At 35.1% G+C, this 19,496-nt stretch overlaps 1 pseudogene; it reads left to right on the top strand.

The window, feature by feature from the left end:
* Nucleotides 1-7,873: 7,873 nt before the first annotated feature.
* Nucleotides 7,874-8,364, top strand: LOC118014771 (annotated as a pseudogene).
* The last annotated feature ends 11,132 nt before the right edge of the window (nucleotides 8,365-19,496 follow it).

Here is a 19,496-nt window from a genome sequence, read left to right on the forward strand (position 1 = left end):
ATAAATAAATAAATAAATAAATAAATAAATAAATAAATAAATAAATAAATAAATAAATAAGCTATAGTCATTGAAAGAAGAAGGAGTCACACATGATCAGGTTAGATTTTTAGATGTGAAACTCTAGTAGCAGTGTTTTGGTAAATAGACTGAAGGGAAAATGAGACTGGAAAAAGAAACCAAGTAAGAGGCTTTGTAACAATTTTATTCTGTGAGGGTTTTCCAGGTTCTGGTCCCTTTCACCACCACTCCTCCCACATACCTGCCTCCTTGCTCTGGACATTTCTTTATTTGCTGATCACTAATACTCTTCAGTCTTCTTAAGGTGGCTAGGATAACTCAGTCCCAAAATACGAATTTTGAATTATATGTGATCCTTAGAAGTTTTCTTGAATAAATTAAGGGAATGATTCTCCGATAAGGTACTTTCCTTATGGTTTTTGCCAGATCAGGTCCCTGAAGGAATGTCTATGTGAGAGAGTCCAGAGAGATAGAAGAAACATTGTATCAGCATCAACAATCAAAGGGGAGTTGGGGGGGGGGGGGCGGGAAGCAAAGACTGAGCTTCCAGAGGTCTGTCTTTGCTTTTGTAGTTGCCTTGGCATCATTCGGCATGTGTCAGTTTTGCATTTCACTTTCAACATGAACTCTGCAGTCTCCACAGGGACCTCTACAAGCAGAGGCATTATGGGAATTCACTTGTTGTTGCTGCCTGAGGGTGATCCAAGGGCTTGGAATCTGGGAATTGCCTTTTGCCCTACTGCAGGAGCTGGCCTTTTTAATCTCATTTTTAGTTGTAACCTGCTTGAAGGCAGAGAACGCAGGATTCTGTTCCGTTCTTGAGGAACTGGACCTGTTAGGGTATTTTCTTATAATGTAAGAAGAGCAAGCAGAGAAAAAGATAATGAAATTAAGCCTATGTTGGCTCAAATTTCAAGGATCTTCTTGAACAGAATTTCTTAAACTGTGGAGAAAAGACCAAGTTTATTTCCACCATCATCTACCTATTATGGAGCTATACTTTAGTAAAATTTAACAAAATGAATTGCTAGAAAAATAATAATGAAAAATACATACAGAACACCTGGGTGGCTCAGTCGGTTAAGAGGCTACCTTTTGGCTCAAGTCATGATCCTGGAGTCCTGGGATCAAGCCTCACGTTGGGCTACTTGCTCAGCGGGGAGTCTGCATCTCCCTCTGCTCCTCACCACCTTTGTGCTCTCTCTCAAGTAAAAAAAAAAAAAAAAAAAAGACATACAAAATACAAGTCTAGATTTTTTAGATTCAGTAGGCATAAAATTGCTGTGAAATTTCTATAGTTGTTTCTAAATATTTAGTTTTAATTTTTGTATTGATATTGTTATAGACTAAAAAAGTTTGCAGACAAGAACTGCTTTAAAACCTTTTGATTAGAATAATAAAAGAATAATAGGATCATATTATGCAACATAGAAAATTCACAGATTAAAATATCAAATAAAGAGGTAAATTGTAAAATCAACCATCTGAAGAGAGTTGTCCTGACAGCATTATTAATTATCTCTTATTAAAATAAAGCTCTCTATACTGAAAAGTCCCTACTGCCATATGGCCATCTAATTTAGAATGAGTCACCAACTTTATTTTATCAAAATAATGTTTCAAAAACAATATTTCAATTTAATTTCTCAACTCCTGAAAGTTTCATACTCATTCATATGTATTTTTTTCAGACTGAATAAATACAGCAAAATGAGGAAACAGTGAAATGGTTAAAAAATTCCAGTCTATGAAATAGGATCAGAAAACCAAACTCTTCTCTCTCTCTTTTTCTTTTTTTTGTAATGAAAGTGGCTAAGTTCCTAAAAGCAAAGAACTGAATAGCTAATTGGACTTGATTAGACAAGTAAAATTGCTAAGATTTAAGCTTCTCCCTAAATTCATATATTGCTTCTATTTGAATTGGCTACTGATCTTGAATAATGGAAAATGCTGTACTATATTGTGCTCCTTTTATCTCTAAAGAGAATCAAGAAGCCATGGTGATTAGCAACCTTTCAATTGGTGGCATATAAAAGTGCATTGTGACGTTTACCAATATTAAAACATTAATGATAATAATTGAAACATTATATTTTTCTCCAGGATTCTGGCAACACCACTCACTGCAGCAGTTAAGGCACTGGAGGAAATACAATTAAATTTCTCCATTGAGAAACCTCCCCAGGAATGCTAATGATGTATTTCAACATGTTATTTATCCTATGTAATAATTCCTCATGAAGTTTAATGATAGCTGTCTTTATAAATAACAACCGATAAATATGCTTTTAAGATACAAAGAGTTATGAAGCTACTTGCCAAAAGACTGGAGGATGTTAACATATACTTCAATATTTCTGTTTAAAAAGGACATGCGGGGCGCCTGGGTGGCTCAGTCGTTAAGCGTCTGCCTTCGGCTCAGGTCATGATGCCTTGGGCTCCCTGCTCAGCGGGAGGTCTGCTTCTCCCTCTCCCATTCCCCCTTCTTGTGGACCCTCTCTCACTGTCTCTCTCTCTCTCTCTCTGTCAAATAAATAAATAAAATCTTAAAAAAAAAAAAAAAAGGACGCGCTTTGTATGGTCATAGGATAAGAATGGGATGGGATAACGATAAGCAGTGGTCCTCTGCATCGTGTTAGGGAGAGATAATCTGCAGACTTTTATCTAGTAATAAACAATGTCTTAGTGAGAGAGAATAAGATATTTTGGGCTGCAGAAAGCTTTTCACTTCACTACAGGCGCTACTACTGAGAGAGGGGACGCTCAATTCTCTCAATTTTATCATAAGCAAATAAATTAAAAATAGATAAGAAAATAATAGCAACATGAACAAGAGAAAACCTGTGGAGTGAAAATTTGTTAACTCCCTAGGAGGAATTCAATAACACATAAGTTAGTCTTTTTGTAAAAACGCTTCTTCACACTGGGCCTCCTGGGGCTGTTTGTTCATATGCCAGAGCACCTGCTATTAATTTCTTACATCGCATTTCAGGAAGAACAATTCCTCTCTATGTCTTCCTCACCTCTTACATCATGTTCTAGTAGGAGCATCTAAAAATAAACCAAGACAGATAGTCAAGACACGGGTTTTTGAACAAAAATTCTGCATTAGTAACCCCTCAATTTTATATTTGGAAGGGCTCAAAAGTAACTTCGGTAAAATAAAAGGTTATTAATTTGATCAAGCCATAAAGCTAGCAGGTGGTTGGGCTGGAACACAAATTTCAATCTGTCTGATTTCAGAGCTTATTCATGTAACCAACATTCTATAACCATATAGAAAATCTGCTTGCAAAGAATCTTCACGTGTGCTTCTTTAATTAAGCTATTTGCTAATAGCTGGTTATAACAGTAAACATAATTTTGTTTGGTCCTTCATTTTATAGGCTAAATATACCATTTTCTTTAGGCTTCTTTTGAAGAATTGTTACCTTGGAAAATGGGTTTGACACTTTATCTCAAACATTCGACAACATCTCTAACAGCCATCTCTGGATGGATTCTCTTCATAAAAAAACATATCTTCTGTGAAATACTTTCTCAAAATGTTCATTTCTAATTCTGCTTGTTAGAGGGAAAGTTTCTGACCAGTGCATTTGTTTCTTATATGGAGACACATCGGAATTAATAGTGGGAAAGCAGATGGCTGAAGGAATCCCCCCAGGAGAGGATCTCTCATTTTGCAGGACACACACATGGTTGCAAAGGAATGAAATACGAGGAACAACCTCATGGCACTCTGAAGTGAAAGCCAGAAACCATAGACCAAGGAAAGGATCTTTATGCTGCCTGAAAAGCATTTCCCCCCAGGGATTGATTATACTCTTGAGTCAATCCTTCCTATCGTTACTTATGCCATTTGTTACTACGTCTATTTACCCAACTTTAACGAAAGTTGAAAGGAAATAGAAGAATTTTTTTTTTCAATCAGATATATTAGGAAGAGTCTCTTTATTAACAGAAAATTGGTATGGATAAACGATTTTGTTATAAAACATTTTCCTAACAAGTGGCCAAGTTTAAAAATTTATAAAAGTTTGATTTGCTTTAGTGTTTTTCACAAAGTAATTTCACAATGTTCATAAGCAGTTTTGTTGCATATTTTGCCCCCTCAAAATTTGAGTTGTAACACGTTTGCTTCTGAAAATTAAGAATATAATTTTTTTTTTATTTTGGAAAGATCATGTTTTTGGAATTTAACTTAGCTGGAAAAATTGCAATTGTCAATTTTACTATGATTTCTGCCTCCTAGAAAGGCCTAAAAGAAATATGTGCTGTGGGTATTTAATGCCCTCAAAAGGTACAGCAACTTTATTATTGATTCCTTCTGATTTAGGATTAAGCCCTTTAACAATTCTGTCTTGACCTAGAATTCAAACAGAAGACAAGATGCTGCAGAGGATAGAGAACCAAATATCGGATTGTGTAATGTGGCTTTCTAACATGCTCTGGGAAGTTCCTTCCCCTAGAAAAAGAAGGTGGTGCTGGTGGTGATTGAGAAAAAGCAAATTCTGGAGTCATAAGACAGTCATACAAAATTTAGAATTCATCCTCTAATCCTTGGTTTGGTCATAGATATACAACTTCAGGGAAAATCAGTTAACCTCTCATTAATTTTCCCTGTGATAATATATTAAGATGCTTATCTGAGTTTATAGGGCCTGCATCCTTTTTACCCATTTTTGTACTTTCTTTAGCATCATATGCATTTATCTGATTATATATATATATATATATATATATATATATATATATATATATATTTGAAGACATCAGGGGATCCTGGGCTTTGTTAGCCTAGAGGAAATGGACAACTCCTTATAGTCATAAAAATTAATCTTGTCTATCACCCCTGATCATAAATGGAAGTATATTAAACTTTATAAAATGCAGGAAAATAAATAAAACATTAATTATATATGTAGTTAATGCCCATGACTGTATAACTGTCCATAAGAACAGTTTTTTATGTCTTTTATGAGAGTTGTCATTAAATAATATATAAATTCTTTATAAAACATAGATCACCTAGGAATAAATATTCTCTCATCTGATTTAGATAAAATGACAATTTTCTATGTCAATAAGAAATACAGGTCTGTCTCATGCCTTGAGAAAATGGATATTATTTCAAGTCAAATTTCCTTATTAAATTCTGTCCATGGTTTTCTCTTCATTATAGAATGTGGTTATGCTAAGATATTATGAAATATGAGAGATTACAAATTTGTGTATTGGGAGTTGTACTCAGACAAAATCAGTTGATTGTCTCAATAGTCTCCACAGTGACACAATGATCTACCAACCAAATCCCTCCCACTCTCTCCTCTTTCCCAGACACATGCAGTTATCCATCCATGATGTTCTTTTTTTTGTTTTGTTTTGTTTTTAAAGATTTTATTTATTTGCGAGAGAGAGAATGAGAGACAGAGAGCATGAGAGGGAGGAGGGTCAGAGGGAGAAGCAGACGCCCCGCTGAGCAGGGAGCCCGATGCGGGACTCGATCCCGGGACTCCAGGATCATGACCTGAGCCGAAGGCAGTTGCTTAACCAACTGAGCCACCCAGGCGCCCCCATCCATGATGTTCTTAATTGTGTGAGGAAAGCTACACTGGAGGTACTGGTAGACAATGGGTCTTCTCTGTCCCTTCCAGGTCCGGAGCTCCTGCTCCCGGCTACTTAGATGTAGCTTCTGTGTCTGCAGCATCACTTCAGTAAGTCAGTATCTTGAGAACCAGTGTGCACTGCTTCTTACCTATTACCATGTCCTTTACCTACTTTCCTCCAGCCACACATGCAGAAGTCCTCGTCCCCGATTGCTTTAGAGTAGGACCATGTTTACACTCATTTCCTTTGAGTTTATTAATCTAAAGGAACCGCTTGTTTATCTTGTGATGTTCCTCATTCCCCTGCACCCCCCCTTCACTCTGGGGGCAGAGTAGTCAAGAACTAGAGCTGTGACTCACAAACCAATTTTTTGTTATTTGAACAATCCTAATAACACATACAGTTGATTTAACTTCTGCCCTCCCTTTTCAATACCTAAATACTCGTTTTCTGAAAAGCAGGTGGAGGGTTCCTTCTAGGCTTTTTATTTATTTTTTGGTTTATGGCTTGCAGGAGATACTATGCAGCTCAAAGCATACATTGTCTAAGATTAAATACCAATGTTATACTTTAATCTTCAGGTACTGACTCAGTCTTGGAGTCCATCTGAGTGAATGAGTAATAGGAGGGCCACGGAGAAATTAATGGGGCAAAACAAGTAAATCACTTGTTAAACATCATTTTGTTAAACTATAAAAGTATATTATTTATCCACATTTTAGATTTATTGGTAAATCCATGTTGGTCTATGTAACAATTTTTAAAAAGTACAGAAATACAGTTTTTCAAAGGTCTCAATTCCAGTGAGAGTCTTGGGTTGGAATCTCAATTTTGACGTCAACTCGTCAACTTGTTGTATGATGCTTAGGTGAGTAGCTTAATCTTCTTAAGAATTATTTCTTTATCTATCATATGAGCGTTTTAAGTTTCATATTCCTGTGGTTTAAAATTTCATGACGCCGTGGTCCCCTGGGAACTACAAGGACTAAAGAGTTGTGCACAGGCAAGGAGAGGTATCTTGCCAATCATCTCAGTTTCTGTAGGCAAAGAAGAAATTCTCCCATCCCATATTAGTGTACAGATGGGGTTGTAGAAGCTGCTTTAATACATATTTTAACATGATGTTTGTGATAGTATGAAGATTTAAAATAAGGTTTCCGCCATGATGTTGTCTGAAGATGCTGCTATTGTTGTGTTTTTATCTAACATCTAAGGAAGGGAGCAATTTAAGTGACTTCTCACTATGCTCAATATAGCTTGATTATATGTATATAAAATCACAGATTGTAGCATTCGATGGTGTATATTACACAGTTCTAATGGTTCTTAGAGGTTTACATATATTTGTTGTTCTAATAAAATTTTGGTTGCTATTTTGGTCAGTAATTCCATGCCCCTAGAATTCCAATAAAATTTTGGTTTCCTCTAATTGATACTCAGTTTATTTCTAAGATAAATAGTTTTAACATTACCTATACAATTATGCAATACTTTATTTCATAATTTATTTCAATATACAACATACTTCATTTTAATACTTTATGAAATACCTTATACAATAATTTGTTGTAATCTCATAATGAGGACCACGTGCATTAATTTGTGGTTACTTAAAATACATCAACACTGGTACAAAGATGCGTTCAATCTGCATAATTTCTAGAGGATACTATTTTTTTATTTGCACAAAGTATTTCAGAATTTATAAGTACCCCCAAATAAGTTTATTAAAATGTTTTGGTTACAGAAGCTGTATTTTAGAAAGATGTGCAGAGTTTGGTGATTTTAGCTTGCTTGTTGCTCCATTTCTTGGCTATTGTGTATATTTTTAATAGGAAAGTAACTCATACAGTTTAACAAGAAGCTGCTGCTTCCCAGTGGGATCTCATGCTTTGCTACCACATCTGTCATGTGAGCGGTCAGCTTCAGCAATCTTAGACTACCTTCATTCTTTGCAATGCGCTACACTGTTTCACATTTTCCTACCTCAACCATGATTGTTTCTTCTATCTTCAATGCCTTTTACATCAAGGCCAACTAGAAAACTACTACCTTGCAGGTTAATCTTAAATCTAATTTTCTTAGTCAAATTCTGAAAATCATCTAAGTAGTTTGGAATATTACAATAAAGTATTATGGAATTGTAAAGAATTAGAGGCAGGAACATTTGTAGGTGATGATACAGGAGATAAGCAGATAATACTGTGAAAAACAAATTACGGCTTGCAGATACCGCTGCGCAGCCATGCTCAACCCCACTATGTTCTTCCGCATCATGAGGGATGGCGAGCCCTTGAGCTGCATCTCCTTCAAGCTATCTGCAGACAAAGTTCCAAAGGCAGCAGAAAACGTTTGTGCTCTGCACACTGGGGAGAAAAGATTGTTTATAAAGTTTCCTGCTTTCACAGGATTATTCCGGGATTTATGTGCCAGAGTGGTGACTTCACAAGCCATAATGGCACTGGCAGCAAGTTCATCAATGGGGAGAAATTTGATGATGAGAATTTCATCCCGAAGCATGTGGGTCCTGGCATCTTGTCCATGGCAAGTGCTGGACCCAACACAAACGATTCCGTTTTTCGTCTGCACTGCCAAGACTGAGTGGTTGGATGGCAAGCATGTGGTCTTTGGCAAGGTGAAAGAGGGTATGAATTTTGTGGAAGCCTGGAGGGCTTTGGGTCCAAGAATGGCAAGACCAGCAAGAAGATCACAGTTGCTGACTGTGGACAAATCTAATAAATCTGACTTGTGTTTTATCTGAACTACCAGACCATTCCTTCTAAGCCCAGGAGAGCACCCCTTCATCCCCATCTGCTGGAAATATCCTATAATCTTTGTGCTCTGGCTGCAGTTCTATGGGTTCTATATTTTCCTTACTCCCCTCCAAGTCTAGCTGGATTGCAGAGTTAAGTTTATGATGATGAAATAAAAACCGAACAAAAAAAAGTAAGTTATGCTAAATTTTATGGAAAAAAAATGTATGTGTCTACATTTTTATATGTAGAATACTAAAGAAAGCATTAACAGTACTTGGATCTGAGGTAAGATGGACACATTTATTTTCATATACCTTTTTACTTGAATATTTTACTATATTCATATATTACTTTTCAATTAACAATGACTTAAAAATATCCTTCACACAGTTTTCTTTTCCCACTCAAGCAAAATTAATGACTTGCTTGTATCCTAAATTATTAGTCTTCAAATCCTTTGTGTCTAGTACTTTAATAAGAATTTCAAGGAACTTTATACCACATGACATATTTTTAGAGGAATATCTAATATTTCTCATTGGAAATGGAAAAAGTTGCAAAGACTGTGAATTGCTTCTTTCTTTTTTATTACAAAATTCTCTTTCTGTCTTTGGCTTTAGATAATTCAACTATGTATCTAGGTGTGAATTTCTTTGAGTTTTCTTTCTTGGAGTTTTTTTAAGCTTCATGGATATGCAGACTAATATTCTTAAATCTAGCAAGTTTTGACCATTACTTCTTCAAATATTTCTCCTGTTTCCCTCCCCCGGCCCCCTTTCTTCTTCTTCTCCTTCTCCTCCTCTTTCTTCTTCTTCTTCTCCTCCTCTTTCTTCTTCTTTTTCTTCTTCTTCTAGGAGTCTATTTATGCATATGTTTTTATAATGATAGTGTCCTGCAAGCCTATAAGGCTCCACTTATATATCCTTTTTTTCTTCTTTTGGATCCTTTAGATAAGACCATCTCAACTGACCTATGTTCAAGTTTTAAATAATATATATTGGCAGCTCTGGAAATCAGAGTCCTTCCCACCTGCCAGGATTTGTTGTTGCTGTTGTTTGTCTACTTGTTAGTGACTTTCCTGAACTAATTCTTTTAAGTCTAAATTCCCTGTCATATGTGGCCACTGAATTCCATGCTTGATTATCATGGTCATCTAATAATTTCACTTTGAACTCATAAGTCTCCAAACTTTGCTGAAGGGTACTGAGAGTGTGTTCATTTAAACTTTTAACATTCTAATAGGGAGTCTACTGGCTGCCTTAGACATCATCTTCTGCTCAGACAGAACCTCAGCCAGAGGTAAGAGTCTGGGGTCTTTTTAGATCTTTCCTGAATATGTGCATGACCTTTGAGGTTTCCAGATATATATAAGAGTTTCCAAAGCTCTCTATTACCATTTGATTCCTTAGTTGTTTTTTGTTTGTTTGTTTTTTGGTTTTTTTTTCTCTTCGGATTTCTTTTTTAGCCTTTGTTAACTCCAGTTGATAATCTCATCTCAGGCAGCTGTGATCTTAAACAATTGTTGCTGGTTATTTTTTTACAAATACTCTATAGGTAGGGCTGTTCCTACAGAGGAAGTGCTTAAACAGGTTAAATAGAAACAAACCTGGAAAACTGAGCTTTTCCAGGGAGTTTTCAGACAAGTCAAGTAGTGACAATTTTCTGGCATGATGCTTTTGGTAAACCCCAAATATATTTGGCCTGCCTCCTCCAATGGATACCAGGTTCTTAGTTTTCCTAGTTTCTGTGGTTGTGAGAGTGTTGGCTTTCAAGGCTACCATGGAACTGGGGTGGGGGAGGATATGATCAGGGCAAGGTAAAAAGACAAGACAAGCTCTTCATTAATTTTAAGATCTCAGAAAAAGTTGAGTTTGACCATATGTACAAGTCTTATTATTTTTATAGGGGGCAGATTTTAAGAGATCCTTACGCCACCATTCTAGAAGTTGCTCTCTGAATATACTTCAGTTTAATTTGTGCTTACATTGGGAATGGTAAATAAAGATCTCTACCAATGTGGCTGATGTAATACTTGTCCATTAGATTGACTTTCTTTGCTCATATCCATGCTGTGTGTGCCTTTTCTTCAACTAGGTTCATGATTTCTTTGAAGTAATGGGCCATGCCTTATTTATTTTTTACTGCCACAATACAGAGCATAGTAACTGCCCTGCAGATGTTAAATGAATGATTAAATAAATACACAAACTTTCATATTCTCTTTATTTTTGTCATTCTGTATTTATAACCACCCCCCCAGCAGTCTTCTCCAACATCATCTTGCATAATCTCTATTCAAGCTACACTGGCTTTCTTTCGTGTTCTTAAATGTATCTCTCCTCTCAAGACCTCTACAAATATTCTTCTTTTTTTCTTTCTTTAAATATTTTTGCCTTGATTAAATTCTATTCATAATTCAAAATATAATTCATATTCCATTCTTTAGAAACACTTATACTGACCCACTCTTCCAACATTAATAAGGTTCCCCTTGCCATGTGCCCTATGTGAGATATATATATATAAAATCACAGGGTTTGGGGAGCAAAGGAAAATTAACAAAGTTTTAGTTTCTAAAGCATTTATTTTAAGTATATATGTGTATATATGTATACATGCTAATTTAAAAAGCTTAATATTCACTTCATATTCCATAACCTTCTGTTATATGGATAATAGCCATATACTATTGATTCTTATTTAGCATTTAATGTACATTAGCATTTTATAAATAGTAATGTTTCATTACAATTTTGAGTAGGTTGTCATTTATCCATTAATTTGAACCACTGAGAAAAGAGAATTTATGTGTCAAGGTTATGAGATGCTAAAAGACAGCATTTAATTATCCTATATTTGAATATGGAAGTTGAGAAAGAGCATGATATGGGGCTAATGGACCAGCAAAAATGCAAAGCACCATTCAGCACTAAAGTAATTGGGCAGAACAGTGGAAAAGACTACGATAAAAGATTACTTCATTAATTTTAAAATTAAAGGGCAGGATAAGGTGGTCACTATCATAGGGTTATTAAGGTAAAACAAGCTAATCAGCACATTTCATATGTAAAGTTGTCAGCTAATCATCCAATGATCACCAATTTCTGAAGAGTACAAAAGAAAGCAATTTATTCTTACTTTATCAATCAAATCATGCAATCGAATGTTTTACTGAAGAAAAAAAAACCTTCTTAATTTATTTTTATCTTTCCTTAATATAATTTAACTATCATGCATTGGTAGGCAAACCATAAGAATATGGTAATTTTTATTTCATCTGCATAAGCATTAGAAAAAATGACTTTCTTATCAAAATAATGTTAAATGTCAAAGTCTTTCAAGCTTGACTACACTAACAGTGATTGTTAATGTGAACCACAGACTCAATTATATCCTCAAATCTCTCTTACAAAAAAGCTTTACTAGTAGAAATCTTATAAGCATATTATATCATAAACACCTTACTAACAAAATGTCAGCATGCACACTGCTAAATCTAGAAATTGGAGGGAAAACTATAACAGAGAGAAATTAGTTTTTAAAAAGCACAAAAACAAAGCTAAAAACATTTTTACAAAGAAATATCTTAAATTAAGTAGCAAATAAAGAAAAAGAGCTCAGATGAGGAAAAGATCAGATGATTATACTGGGGACCTATATTTCTTCAGTTTACCTAACAGAAGGGAAAAAAAGAGAGACAGAGAGAGAGAGTATTTAATGAACTCTGATGAGCATGTAAGTGAAATAGTTGTGTATAAAATTGATAAATATCAGGTAGATAGATAGACAGCTAATGGATGCATAGATGCATAGATAGATAAATGGATAAATGGAATTTTGCTCCTGGACATGATAAGGTATCAGAGAGTAGAGGTCCCCCATAGCAAAAACAAAAAAACAAACAAAAAACAAAAACAAAAAAACAAAAATGGAAGCAAATAAGATGAACCATTCAATTTCTCAAGCTTTCTCTCTCGATTCAATTTCTGGTCTGTGTAAGCAGGAAGGGGAAAACAAAATAAGGCATTAATAGTTTTAATGAATCAAGTAACTGAGACAGATGGGAATTGTGTGGCAGGGTATGCAGAAGAGGGAGTATGCAATAAGAGAAATCTCAGGAGTCCTTTTAATATTTGCTGAATACACAGAAGTATATGCATAGGGTAAAACCACCAGTCTGAGCAGGAGTGATCAGAGAACTGGGAACTAAATGATTTCCTGAGCAACCATAGTTCTGGAAACTGTTTGAATTTCAATCAACCAGAGAGTATAGTTTTCAAAGATCACTTGGGGCCCTTAGAGACCATAGAGACCAATGGCTTAACCTTAGTGTCTAGGCTAACTCCTCCTACAGTCAAGTCTATTCCTCACATAACATCATAGAACTTAAAAACCTGTCTCCAAAGGAGAAAATTAAACCAAAGTAACTTAACTGCCTGCCAGTGCAAGCTCCAATTCTCTTTCAAGAAAGATAACAAAATCCAGACACACAAAAACATAAAATTCAAAATATCCAAGATCAAAGAAGCAAGAAAATGTAATGAATACCCAGGAGAAAAATTAGTCAACACACACACACAGACACAGACACACACACACACACACACACAGAACAGAAATAACAGCTAGAGATTAAAATAGCTCTTAGAACAATGTGCCACTATTTAAAGATAAAAATATGAACATAATATGCAGAGAAATGGAAATATAAATGACCCTAAAAGAACTTCTAGAGATGAAAAATACAGTATCTAAAAGGGAAAACGAACTACATGGAATTATAGGAGTCCAATCACTATAGGATAATAATCAATGAGCACTTTGGTAGAAACCAACTGAAACACAGAAAGCATTGAACCAAAAATTGAGTTACAGTGACTTATAAATAGTATCTAGTGGTCTAACATACATGCATCTGGAGTCCAGAAAGCAGTAGGTGAGGAGGGAGAAGACGAAAATGTTTCTAGAAAAAAAATATATATATAGCTGATCCACTGTAGAAAATAGTTTGTCTGTTTCTCAAAAAATTAAAAACAGAACTGCATTATGATCCATCAATCCCCTTACAGAGATATATCCAAAGGAAATGAAAGCAGGATCTTGAAAAGATACCTGCACTCCCATGTTTATTTCAGCATTATTCACAATAGTCAAGATAATGGGAACAACCTAAATACCCATCAACACACGAATGGATAAAGAAAATGTGACATATACATACAATGGAATATATTCAGCCTTAAACATAAGGACATCATGCCATGTGTGACAATGTGGATGAACCTAGAGAACATGATGTTAAACGAATTAAGTCAGATGCAGAAAGATAAATACTGCATGATCTCACCTGTACAGAAGCAGAGTGTACAATAATGGTTTCCACTGGCTAGGAGGAGGAGGAGGAAGAAATGAGGATAGGGGGATCAAAGGAAACAACATTTCTGTTACGCAAGATGAGTAAGTTTCAGAGATCTAATATGCAACAATGTGACCTCAGTTAATACTACTTCATTGTGTGTCTGAAATTTGCTAGGAAAGTGTTCTCATCCCATACACAAAAAGCAAAGGGAAGGGAAGGAGAGGAGAGGGGAGGAGAGGGGAGAAGAGGAGAGGAGAGGGGAGGGAAGATAGTAACTATCTGAGGTGAGAAATGTGTTAATTAGCTTGATTGTGGTAACTATTTCACAAGGTATATCTACATCACATCACCAATTTGTACAATTTAAATATATACAATTTTTAGGACTATTTTTTTCTAACAGTTTTAGGTTCACAACAAAATTGAGGGGAAGGTACCAAGAGTTCTCAGATACTCCCTGCCCCCGCACATGCTTAGCCTCCTCCATTAGCAACATTTCTCACTAGAATGGTACATTTGTTAAAATTGAGGAACCTACACTGACACATTATAATCATCCAAAGACCATACTTTGCATTACAGTTCACTTTTGGTATTGCACATTAAGTGGGCTTGGGCAAATGTATGATGCCATGTATCTATGCAGAGCACACAGAGTATTTTCCCTGCCCTAAAAATCCTTTCTCCCTGCCCCAATCTCTGGCAATCACTGCTTTTTTTTTTTTTTTTTTTTTTTTTTTTTTAGTACAGTTAAAACACAATGTTACATTAGTTTCAAGTGTACAGCATAGTGATTGAACAAGTTTATACATTATGCTGTGCTCACCACAGTGTAGGTACGTACCTTCTATCCTGACCCATTGTTATTACACTATCTTTGACTAGATTTCTTATGTTGTGCCTTTTCTTCCCCTGACTTATTTGTTCCAAGCTGGAGGCCTGTATCTCCCACTCTCCATTGCCCATTTTGCCCCACCACTAATCTTTTTACTTTCTCCATAGTTCTGCCTTTTCCAGAATGTCATATAATTTGAATTGTACAATATGTAGTATTTTAGTCTTTTCAGAGTGGCTTCTTTCACTTAGTAATATGTATTTAAGCCTTTTCATGGCTTGATAGCTTCATTTCTTTTTAGTATAGGCCAGTATTCCATTATTTGGACATAGCACAGTTTATTTATCCGTTCACCTACTGAACGAATTCTTGGTTGCTTCCAAGTTTTAGCAATTATAAATGAAGCTGCTATAAACATTCATGTGCAGGTTTCTGTATGGTCATATTTTCAGCTCTTTTGAGAAAATGCCAAGGAGCTTGACTGATATGTTAAGAATATGTTTAATTTTGTAAAAAAAACCCACCAAACTGTCTTCCAAAGTGGCTGTAACAATTTGCATCTCCATCAGCAATGAATGCAAGTTCCTCTTACTCCACATCCTCATCAACATTTGATATTATTACGGTTCCAGATTTTGGCCATTCCAGTAAGTGGGTACTGGTATCTCATTGTTATTTTAATTTGCATTTCCCTGATGATGTATCACATAAAGCATCTCTTCATGTGAGTATTTGTCATTTATATTTCTTCTTTGGTGAAGTTTCTGTTAAGCTCTTTGGCCCATTTTTAAATTGGGTTGAATGTTTTCTTTCTGTTGAGTTTTAAGGGTTCTCTGTACACTATGGTAACAGTCCTTTATCAGAGCTGCTCTTTTGCAAATATTATCTCCCAGTCAGTGGCTTGTCATCTCCTTCTCTTGACATGGTCTTTCTACAGAACAGAGGTTCTTAATTTTGATGCATTTCACCTTAACAATTCCGTTCTTTATGTATCCTGCCTTTGGTATAATACCTAAAAAGTAATCACCACACCCTAGGTCATCTAGATTTCCACCTATGATGTCTTCTAGGAATTTTATGGCTTTACATTTTATATTTAGGTCTGTGATCCATTTCGTGTTAATTTTTGTTAAAGACGTAATTAATAGCAGGTGCTCTGGCATATGAACAAACAGCCCCCAGAGGCCCAGGGTGAAGCAGCCTTTTTACTTTTTGACTGAATGTAATTGTAATTCTTCCTGATTATACTTTGTCCATTTCCATTAAGATCTTAAATTGCTGCTCATCCTTTCATAATATCTCCAAATGCTTGTATGAGGTTGTTTAATTCACTTTTGAGTGTTGTGTGATACTCAGTTTTCTTTTGGTTGTTTTCTTGGTTGTTTTCTTTGTGGGGTGGTTTCATCAGCTGACATGTTTTTATTTGAATTTTTAAAATTAGATTTGTATGATTTGAGTTGATTGTTTTTTCTCTTTCTAGAGGCTTGTTAACACTGGTTCTAGTTCAAGTACACATTCTTCTGTCAGTACAGTAAAGTATAATAATTTTGTTAATTGGTTGTGTGGTGAGGCATATGTTGTTTCTTTCATCCTGTAAGAATTTTAATTTTCCCTTCTTACTTTCTTTGTTACCCTCACTGTCACTTGCACTTGGGATACTACCACTGTCCTATATGTCTGACCTTCCCTGTGGCAGTGCTTCTGGGAAGTTCCCACCTTTGTCCCATGTACCTTCAAGCTCCTGCCGTATAGTGGGTGTTGTGAAATACCAATTCCCAGACTTACAGTCTATTGAACACTAAACGTGGAGGGTTGGGCTTTCTAGTCATGATTTTTCCTATGTTTCATCTATGTTCTCCACCTTCCTCTTCTCTTTTCTCATATTCTCCTAAGGCCCCTCTCCCCTGACAGGTGGGCATTTGAGAAGAGTTCTGTTGGAGTTTGGTGTTTGTAAAAATCTCTGCTTCTAGCTTTTTTTTTATTTATTTAAGATTTATTTACTTATTTGAGAGAGAGAGAGAGCAAACACAGTTGGGGAGGGGCAGAAGGAGAGGGAGAGAGATAATCTCAAGCAGGCTCCACGCCCAGTGTGGGGTCCGACATGGGGCTTGATCCCATGACCCAGATATGACCTGAGCCAAAATCAAGAGTCAGATGCTTAGCCAACTGAGCCACCCAGGCACCCCTGCCTCTAGTTATTTTTAAAAGGTAGGCCATGTGTGTTTGTCTCCTGGATTGTGCTCAGGCTCTCTCAGGCTCCTCTCTCTACCTCTACCTCTATCTTTTTCTCTCAGAAGATATAAAGGTAGAGATTTGGGCCACCTTCATTACCCTCCAGACTCAGAAACTACAGAAATATATTCTTTTTAAAAAATCCAATTTTAGTATAAAGCTTATGATTTTATTTCTAACATATTTATTATTAACTTAAAATAATTAAAAAGTCAGAATATACATTAAACATTTATAATTGCATATAGACATATTTTTCAAATTTTCCCATAATTTAATTTATTGAATTGTCACAAAATCATATTTTATTAATAAGAAAACTATAATTAGTCAGTGACCTGACTAAAGCCAAATGGTAGTAGAGATAGACTTAACCTGAGCCATTTAGACATAAATTTATTTCTCTTCCTACTCTATGATAGATAGCTCTCTGGGTGCAGGCATCTAATTGAACAAATTATTTTTTTTAGTGAATACTAATCTTTAAGATAACAAATTCTAACCTCATTAATGGGGGCATTCACCCTAGTTCACCTTGGTTATGAAACTGTTTTTACTTCACCAGATGTCTGAGCATCACTCTTAAATTCTTTATGTGTGTAAACATAAATAACAGAAATTTCTTTTTATTACGATTTATTGGAAAAAATGCAAGTGGCCTCAAGGTCCTCTACAAATAAAATTTTATTGGATTTTAGTCAGTAGCTATGATATTATGAAACATAAAATACCTACCATAACTTTGCAAAGCAAGAGTTATAATGATTTGTTTACTTGGAAAAAAAAACATTTAATTTGTCTCAAGTTCAAACTAACATTCCTGCCTGACTGTAATTTTTATCTATTCATTCCAAATAAAACATTGAAAAGTAGCATCTCTTGTCACTTACTAGCCCTTGGGTCTCTGCTTTTATGTTTAATTTAATATCGACTTGTGACTTCTTTTCCTTTTACAGCTGATAATGAATTAAAATAAAATAATGATTTGCTTTTACTGCCAGACAAGATGCTAGATGTCCTATTGCCAAGTTTAGAGTTTATAAGTAACAGCATGCCTTTAATAAAAAGTTTAATAAAAATACAAAATAAAAACTAAAATGTTGAAATGCTTACCTTTTACCATAAAATCATTAGTTCTTACCACATCAAATCAAGGAACACATCACTGGTGTCTACATAATTCAAACAAATATTTTGACAAGCAGTAAACCCATGAAGGAAACACTTTTAAAAATGAAACATCCAGTAGTATAGAAAGGAAGTTTCTTGTCAAAACAATGTTCATCATGCAGTTGTCCAAAGAAGTGTGATAGCTAGTGGACACTATATTAAAAAAAAAACAAAACACTAATTTGATATTACTCAATGCTTACTAAAATTGTTTTCAGTTAGATATGAAATCCGTATATATATATATATGGTTTGGCATAACTCTGATAGAAAAGGAAAGAAAAATTACCCTTTTGTCATTTTAGGGCACGGAGTAAATGACAAAAATAACATGGCCCAGCCATTATTTTAATCTGAACAACTATTTGGACCATTGGTAAATTGAATATGTAAATAGAATATTATTTCACCCAAGTGACTGTAAGTGTCATACAGCATGCTTAACTATTTTAATCGGTGGACCCAAGCTCCTAGGGTTTCTGAGCTCATATTAAAAATCCAAGTTTATTGTTCTGCCTCCCTATTATTCGTTAGTGTGGTATAAATAGACTATCTAAGAATTAATCTTTTGAGAGATAAATCCATTATAAAGTGACCCATATACATTTGCAAATCTAATAACTTGCAAGGTTGAAAGATTTTGAATGGAAAACGTATTTGTTTTATTCCTACATATGCAGTTCTTATCATAGCCAATAGAAATGTACCTTTTATGGGTAGTACTTATTACCAAAATAAATATTATCAGTTTATTTGTTTAGCATCCGCCTCCAAAAATTAGAGTATTGCTTTGTGAGAACATGACCTTTGTGTGTTCACTATAATTATAGTCCTAAAACCAAGGACAGTGCCTGGCATGTGATGGAAACTCAACAAATATTTTTTGTATTGGAAAAAATACCTGAAAATCAATACTTCTTTTTTCAATGAAATAATTGATTTAAATTATAGTACACAAATATATCATAAACATCTCATTTATTTAGAATGCTGACATTGCTTTGTGTTATAAAATAGCTTTTCAAACATAGACAACTTTCAAAAAGAATATATTTGGACATATACTTGACAAATGACAATTAGAATTAATGGATTTTAGAACAACATGTTAAAATAAATTAATAACAATCTAAATACCTTTGTACAGGGGCACCTGGGTGGCTCAGTTGGTTAAGCGACTGCCTTTGGCTCGGGTCATGATCCCAGGGTCCTGGGATCGAGCCCCGCGTCGGGCTCCCTGCTCGGCGGGAAGCCTGCTTCTCCCTCTCCCACTCCCCCTGCTTGTGTTCCCTCTCCCGCTGTGTCTCTCTCTCTCTGTCAATTAAATAAATAAATAAAATCTTAAAAAAAAAATACATAAATACCTTTGTACAGATTAACAACTAGAGCATGAAGGGGGTGGCTTTTTGAGTCTGGAGTCCAGTAAGTAAAGATAACCTTCTAGAACATGATGATTTCAGAAAACCTTTAAAACAAAGACTCATAGTAAACTTGTAAGCAGAAAGGCATTTTTGAC

Source organism: Mirounga leonina, unplaced genomic scaffold (genome assembly GCF_011800145.1).
Source record: "Mirounga leonina isolate KUSES-001 unplaced genomic scaffold, KU_Mleo_1.0 Mir_165, whole genome shotgun sequence".
Lineage (NCBI taxonomy): Eukaryota > Metazoa > Chordata > Mammalia > Carnivora > Phocidae > Mirounga > Mirounga leonina.